Below are 8,774 nucleotides of genomic sequence, written 5' to 3' on the forward strand. Positions count from 1 at the left end.
TATATATATAGAGAGAGAGAGAGAGAGAGAGAGAGAGAAAGAGAGAAAGAGAAAGAAATGGAGCTGTAGCGATGGCTCAGAGGTTAAGAGCCCTGGCTGCTCTTGCTGAGGACCTGAATTATGTTCCCGGCACCCACATGGCAGCTAACAACTGTTTTAACTCCAGTTCCAGAGGATTGGATGCCCTCTTTTGGGTCTCCTTGGGCATTGCATGACATAGGTGCACTTACCTTCATGCAAGCAAAACAGTCATCCATATAAAATAAAATATAAAAAAGTAAAATAATAAAGTAAAAATAATGAAATAGAATAAAAATAAAATTATACACGCACATGCACGCACACACATATCACCACTCCTGGCTATAAATATGCTTTCTAAAAAGTTAAAAATAGCTGGATGTAGCTGGGCGTGGTGGCACACACCTTTATTACCAGCACTTGGGAGGCAGAGGCAGGGGGATCTCTGTGAGTTCAAGGCCAGCCTGGTCTACATAGTGAGTTCCAGAACAGCTGGGGCTACAAGGAGACCCTGTCTCAAAAAGACAAAAAAAAAAAAATAGCTGGATGTGGTGGGCATGCCTTTAATCCCAGTACTCGGGAGGGAGAGGCAGGTGGATCTCTGTGAGATGGAGGCCAGCCTGGTCTACATCATGAGTTCCAGGCCAGCAGAGGCTACAGGTAGACCTTGTCTCAAAAATCAAACAAACAAAAAATTTAAAATAAGAATAAAAATAAATACAACATTAGCCAGGTGTGGTAGCACATGCCTTTAGTCCCAGCACTTGGGAGGCAGAGGCAGGCAGATCTCTATTGGTTCAAAGCCAGCCTGGTCTACATAATGAGTTCCAGGCAAGCTGGTGCTACAGAGAGACCCTGTTTCAAAAAGAACAAAATAAATAAATAAATAAATAAATAAATAAATAAATAAATAACAAAAAATAAATACAACAGAGGAACTGGGAGAATGGGGCAAGAATCTTCTCGAGGCACACTGGCTGCTCCGGTGGACTCTGATGACCCACTCTCCTCCTCTGAGCCACCCACCTGTGGTTTTTTAGGACCATTAGTGGCTCAAGATGGAGTCCTATGTCCTTACAACTCACAAGACCCCAAGGTCTCCCTTCTGTCCACTCCTCTGGTTTCATCTCTCTCATATTCCTCCTTTGTAGCCAAGGTGGTTTATTCACTGTCAGCCTCCTTCTGCCTTCAGGCCTTTGAACATCCTGTTTCATCCAGAAAGCTCTCCGTACTTCCCCTCAGCCTCATGGCTTTTCAAGAGAGAATAGCCTTCCTTGCCTTGAGTGACGCAGAGCCCCCATATTAACTTTCACCCTAGCCTGTCTTCCCTACAATCATGTCTTGTGTACATCCTTGTTCAATGGCTGCCTCCTCCATGAGGAAAGAACTGTTCTGCCCTTCCATTTTCTGGGTGTCAAGGTGGGGACTTGCACAGAGTAGGTCATCAACAAGTGTTTGATGAAAAAAAAAAATGAATAAGAGCTGGGTGTGGTGGCGCACACCACTAGTCCTAGCACAGGCAGAGGCAGGTGGATTTCAGTTTGAGGTCAGCCTGGCCTACAAAGCAAGTTCCTGGCCAGCTGGGGCTACAGGGAGACCCTGTCCCAAAAAGACTACCCCCCGAAAAGGGTTGGGGGGATTTAACCCATACAGTTCCTGCCTACTATGCATGGGGCCCTGAGTTCAATTCCCAGCAACACCACCACCAAAAAAAGGGACTGAATGACTAAGCAGCAGGGTAAACTCTTAATGTTCATCCTCTAAATACCTCAGCCACTTCGGCAGGAAAAAAAAATCAGTAATAGGGCTTATCTTGGGCAGGTGCCAAAGCAAGTACTGCTGTACCGTGCACTTGCTCAGGGCCTGGTCTATGATAAACACTTTGAGACTATTGTGAGTTGAATAAGCATTACCTCCATCTACATGTACTCCTCCCTTGGTGGTGATCTCATCCAGGCCCATGGCTTAAAATGTCGCCTATGAGCTGATGACTCTCCAAATTACAGTGCTAGCCTGGATATCTTCCCAGAATTCATATATCTAACTGCATAGTTGGCACTTCCATTTGGAATGTCTAAGAAGCATCTCAAAAGAAACAGGCAAAACAACTTTCTGTTTCCCCTGCCAGCCTTCCTGGTCTTGGTTTACTCTTACTGCTCAGGCCAATGTCTAGAGACATCATACTTCTTCCCCTTTTTACAAATGTGAGATGGAGGTCTCACTCTCTTGCCCAAGTCAGTGTCAAAGTGATCCTCCTGCCTTCCCCTCATAGCTGGGACTATAGATCTGCACCACCTGCCCGGCTGGAATCATCCATGATTCCTACATTTCCCTTATACTCTACATCCAACTCATCAGCAAATCTGTCAGCTCCATCTTCAGAATATAGCCAGATTCTAACCATCTTTTATCCCACTGGTCGCAGTCACTAACTGTCCTGGCCAAGCCACTATTCCCTCTGTTTGTTTTGAGGCATGGTGTCATGTAGCACAGACTGGCCTCACAGGTTATATAGTTGACCCTGGACTCCTGATCTTCCTCCTGCCTCCACTTCCTGAATGCTGAAATTATAGGCATGTGCCATGACACCCAGCAATTTTTCATGTTTTCAACTTTATTTTTTATTCATTGCACTTACCAGAGTCTGTATATTTTTTATTACCTATATTCTTCTATCAGAATATACAAGAATATCTAGAAAGAAACAAGAGACTTTTTTTTTTTGGATTTTCAGGATCAAACCAGGGCCACATGCATGCTCTATAATGGTGATACAGCCCCAGTTTTAGATTTCTTTTCTTTCCCTTTTTTACCCCTTGGTGTGTGTGTGTGTGTGTGTGTGTGTGTGTGTGTGTGTGTCCACATGCTGGTGTGTTGGTTGGTTGTTTTGCTATTTTAAAGAGTATTACTCCAGGGGCTGGAGAGATGGCTCAGTGGTTAAGAGCACTGACTTCTCTTGCAGAGGACCAGGGTTTGATTCCTAGCACCTATATGGTGGCTACAAACTAACTCCAGTTCTAGGGGAATCTGAAGCCCTCTTCTGACCTCCGTGGCACTGCACGACACAGGTGCACTCACATATATGCAGGCAACACACTCATACACATAAAAAATAATAATAAATAAATTTTTTTTCGTCTTTTTGAGACAGGGTCTCTCTGTAGCCCTAGCTGGCCTGGAACTCACTATGTAGACCAGGTTGGCCTTGAACTCACAGAGATCCGCCTGCCTCTGCCTCCCGAGTGCTGGGATTAAAGGTGTGTGCCACCATGCCTGGTAATAAATAAAATATTTTAAAAACAGATTATTACTCCAGCAGCTGGACGTAGTGGCATATGCCTTTAATCCCAGCACTCCTGAGGCAGAGGCAGGTGGATCTCTATAAGTTAGTTCAAGGCCAGTCTGGTCTATATAGAGAGTTCCAGGTCAGCTGGGGCTACAGGGAAACCCTTTCTCAAAGACCAAAAAGAGTCTTACTCCATAGCTCAGACTGGCCTCAAATTCATGGATGATCTTCCTGACTCAGATGCCCAGGTGCTGGGATTAAGGCATGAGCCACCATGTCCAGTTGTTCTCTTCCATTTCTGCAATACCCAGAACAGTGCCTGATACCTTGTTTTCTTCTAGACAGCTCCCAGTCAACCTGAATGAATATCTTAGATGTATTCAATTGCAGTCATATTTTTCTCTGGGTCAGTGAATCAGAATAGAGATGCCAGAGCAGATACCAAGTGCCTATTCTTTGTTTAGAGCCCTAGAATAAATGAGAGATAACTAAGGACCACTTTGCACATAATTACAGAGTGCTACTGAGGTCACCTACTAAGTCAATCCTTTAGTGACTCAGATCCTTCCTATAATCAGTACTGGAGCTAGTGTGAACTGTAGGGGGTTGTCTTAATTAACTGATGAGGAAGACCCAGTCCACTATGGGCAACATCATTCCCTCCACAGGGAGTCCTGAACTGTGTGAAGAGTTCATGCTGAGCACAAACAACCAAGTAAGTGAGCATTCGTGCGCATATTTCTCTCACATGTCTCTGTGCTCTTGCTGTGGATATGATGTGAGTAGTTCAAGTTCCTGCCTTGACTTTCCTGTAGTGATGGACTGGAATTGTAAGCTAAATGAATCTTTCTCCCTTTAGTTGCTTTTTGAAAGGGAACTTAATCATTAATAAAAATGAAATTACAGCAGGGAGTGGTGGTGCATGCCTTTAGTCCCAGCACTCAGGAGGCAGAGGCAGGCAGATCTCTGTGAATTCAAGGCCAGCCTGGTCTTCTTAGTGAGTTCCAGGTCAGTTGGGGCTGCAGGGAAACCCTGTCTTAAAAAGATGGAAAAAAAAAAAAAAGGAATTAGAACAGTGTGCCTATTTTGTGGCCTGTATGTTGGGGTATAGAGTATGAAACATGCAGCATCTGGTAACATTTGGACTCAGTCCATATTGTTTGAGGTGATTTTTGTTCTGTTTGAGATAAGTTCAGGCTGGCCTTAAACTCCTGATCTTCCTGTCTCCACCACTCAAGTGCTACAATATCAGGGTTGTACCACCATGCCCAGCTTTAAATTTTTTCCTGTGTGTGTGTGTGTGTGTGTGTGTGTGTGTGTGTGTGTACTCTTGAGGTCAGAGGACAACCTGCAGGAGTTGGTTCTCTCCTTCTGCTAGTGTGTCCCAGGGATCAAATTCAGGTTGTCAGGCTTGGCATCAAGATGACCCTTATCCACTAAGCCATCTCACAGTCCCATTTGTTTCTTTTTCTTTTTTAAAAAATATATTATTTTTATTTTACGTGTATGAGTGTATTGCGTGTATGTATGTGAGTGCACCTGTGTGTCATGCAATGCCGTGAAGGTTAGAAGAGGGCTTCGGATTCCCCTGGAACTGGAGTTAAGTACAGTTCGTAGCCACCATGTGGGTGCTGGGAATCAAACCCGGGTCCTCTGCAAGAGCAGTCAGTGCTCTTAACCGCTGAGCCATCTCTCCAGCCCCCATTTGTTTCTTTGAGACAGGATTTTGCTATGTAGTTCTCGTTAGCCTCAAACTCCCAGCAATCCTCCAGCTTCAGCCTCCTAAGTGCTGGGATTATAGGCATGAGCTGCTATATTTTTTGTTGTTTTGAGACATCATCACACTATAAGGATGACCTGGATTTACTATATAGCCTTGGCTAGTCCCTGCAATTTTCTTGTCTCAGTCTTCTAAGTACTGGGATTCAAGCATAAACCACCATGACCAGTTGAAGTAAACTTTTTTAAAAATTTTATTATTTATAAGTGCTGGGATTATAGGCATGAGCTGCTATATTTTTTGTTGTTTTGAGACATCATCACACTATAAGGATGACCTGGATTTACTATATAGCCTTGGCTAGTCCCTGCAATTTTCTTGTCTCAGTCTTCTAAGTACTGGGATTCAAGCATAAACCACCATGACCAGTTGAAGTAAACTTTTTTAAAAATTTTATTTTTATGTGTATGCATGTATTGCCTGCATGTAGCTAAGTGCACCCATGTTGTGCAATGCCCAAGTTGGTCAGAAGAGGCTGCTGGATCCCCTGGGACTGGAGTTATGGACAGTTGTTAGCTGCCATGTGGGTGCTGGCATTCGAACCTGGGTCTTCTGCAAGAACAACTAGTGTTCTTAACTGCTGAGCCAAAATTTTATTTTTATGTGTATGCATGTATTGCCTGCATGTAGCTAAGTGCACCCATGTTGTGCAATGCCCAAGTTGGTCAGAAGAGGCTGCTGGATCCCCTGGGACTGGAGTTATGGACAGTTGTTAGCTGCCATGTGGGTGCTGGCATTCGAACCTGGGTCTTCTGCAAGAACAACTAGTGTTCTTAACTGCTGAGCCATCTCTCCAGCTTTTAAAAAATATTTTATCTACTGTTATTATTTTATATATATGTGTGTATTGCCTGCATGTATGTGCACCATGTGTTGCAATGCCATGGAGGTTAGAAGAGGATGTTGGATCCCCTGAACCTGGAGTTATGGACAGTTGTTAGCTGCCATGTGGGTGCTGGGATTCGAACCCAGGTCGTCTGCAAGAGCAGCCAGTGTTCTTAACCACTGAGCCATCTCTCCAGCCCTGAGGTAAAGGTTCTTTTTTAAAAATATTTTGTTTTTTTATTTTATGTGTATGAGTGTATTGCCTGCATGTATGTAAGAGCACCCATGTCATGCCATGTCCACAGAAGTCAGAAGAGGGCGTCAGATCCCCTCAGTCGCCATGTGGGTGCTGGGAATTGAACCTCAGTCCTCTGCAAGAGCAGTCAGTGCTCTTAACCACTGAGCCATCTCTCCAGTCCCAAGGTAAAAGTTCTTAATTGGAGGCAAACAGCTTCCCTTCCAAAGGACATCATCTGCGTACCTTTTTCATTATTGATACTGAGGTTGCAGTATGACTGGCATCTGCTGGTAGATGCCAGGGTTGCTGCTAAACATCCTCCAGTGCACAGTACAATGCCTAACAAAAATCTCTCTGGTCTAAAATACTTTGGTACCAAAGTTCAGAAATTGTGGCTAATGATAACTGGTAGGTAGTTTTATTGTTCTTTACCACGTTCCAAGTACTGTACCATATACTTTAGATGTACCATCTCACTTAATCTTTAAATTGCCCAAGAAGCCTTTCCCTCCCTCCCTCCCTCCCATTTAAAGTGTCCCTATTTCCCGTATGTGCATGTGTGTGGAAGCCAGAGGTTGACATCAGGTGTCTTCCTCAATCGCTCTCCATTTTATTATTTTTAGACATTTGCCTTTATTTTATGAATGTTTTGCCTGTATGTATGTGCACCATGTTTGTGCCTGGTGCCCATGGAGGCCAGAAGAGGGTGTGTAATCCCCTGGAACTGGAGTGGGTGCTGGGAACCGAATACAGGTCCTCATTATTTTATGTTGGAGGAGGGGGCATGCATGGCACGTGTGTAGAGGTCAGAGGACAACTTGTGAGAGTTGGCTCTCACTTTCTACTGAGTGGGCCCTGGGGATCAAGCTCAGATCAAGCTTGGTGGCAAGCACCTTTACCTGCTAAGCCAACACTGACTTTACACTTTTTTTTTTTAAGTTTTTATGTACGTGTTTGCCTGCATGTATGTAAGTGCACCTGTGTTGTACGGTGCCCACAGGGGTTAGAAGAGGGCATTGAATCCCCTGGAACTGGAGTTATGGATGGTTGTTAACTGCCATGTAGGTGCTGGGAACTGAACCTAGGTCCTCTCCAAGAGCAGCCAGTGTTCTTAACCACTGAGCCATCTCCCCAGCCAATCCACCTTACTTTTTGAGACAGGGTCTCTCACTGAACCTGGAGCTTACCATTCAGCTAAGCTGGTGGTCAGTGAACTACAGGGATCTGCCTGTCTCTGCCTCCCCTGTGCAGGGATTACTGATGTGCACCACTATGCCTGATTTTTACATAAGGGCTGGGGATCTGAATGCAGGTCCTGTGGTTGCATGGTAAGCACTTTACCAACTGAGCTATTTTCCTAGGCTCTATCACAGTCCCTTTTAAAGATAAGGAGACTGAGATCAGAGAGGTAGGCTAGCTTGCTATGGGTCATACGACTAAGTATAGGCAGAGTTGGGATGCACACTCAAGGCTGTTTTCAGTCTGTCCTTTTCACATCTACTCTGGGCTGCACTACCCAATGTCTGGGAGCTGAGGAGGTATTTCTGGATATCCCTGACTTTATCCCCTGCTCCATGGCCAGCAATCGGTCCTCTTATAAGGGAGTGATCCTCGGCTAGTGGTTAGAGGGAAGGCACTTCTCGCAATGTCTCAGGCTATCTGGCCTCACTCTCCCTGCACTGCAGTACAGTCTGGCTGCAAAGCTCAGCTCCCCTGCCAGCCCCAGGCTAGTGCCAACCCTTCTCCCCAGGAAGGAAGCTTCTGCATTCAGACCTTGCAATCTCTCCCATGGGGCCTGTCCTTTCTGGGAAAGTGTCACTGTATCAACTCGAGAACCAAGAGGTCACATTATACTTCCTTTTAGGTCTGGGAGGATTGAGTTGATAGGTTGATTGAGGAAATCATGATCCAACAAAGGGCTCAAGGTCTTATAAAGATTGTAGAGTGTTTCCTGACCGGCTGGGAACAGAGTGAGGCTGGACCAGTGATGGCCCAAAGATGAGGCAGGCTGTTGTCCTTTTTTGCTTATGGGCAGTGAGATCTGCATGTTTTGCAAGGAATTCCTTAGCCTGCTTGTAAATGACAACTCTAAATGGCTTTCTGGGAGCCCCAAAAAGTGGAAAGGTGTTTCTGTCCAGGCCAGACAAGCACTGATACGGGTCAAGTTTAGAGCATTCATGGCTAAGGAAGTGATAATGAATGAGAAATATCCGTTTTTGCTAGGTGTGCTGCATACCTTTAATCCCAGCACTCAGGAGGCAGAGGCAGGTGGATCTCTGTGAGTTCAAGGCCAGCCTGGTCTACATAGCAAGTTCCAGGCCAGCTGGGGCTACAGGGAGACCCTGTCTCAAAAAAACAAACAAACAAAAAACAGAGATGGCTCAGCAGTTAAGAGCACTGGCTGCTCTTGCAGTAGACCCAGGTTTGGCTCCCAGCATCCACATGGAAGCTGATAACTGTCTGTAACTCCAGTTCTGGGGGATCTGATTCTCTCTTCTGGCGTCCATGGGCACTACAAGCACATGGTGTCCATACATATATGCAGGCACTCACACATACACATTAAAAAAAACATGGCTGGGTGTGGTGGCACACGCCTTTAATCCCAGCACTCGGGAGGCAGA

This window comes from Nannospalax galili, unplaced genomic scaffold (assembly GCF_000622305.1).
Source record: "Nannospalax galili isolate Female #2095 unplaced genomic scaffold, S.galili_v1.0 scaffold911, whole genome shotgun sequence".
NCBI classification, from domain to species: domain Eukaryota; kingdom Metazoa; phylum Chordata; class Mammalia; order Rodentia; family Spalacidae; genus Nannospalax; species Nannospalax galili.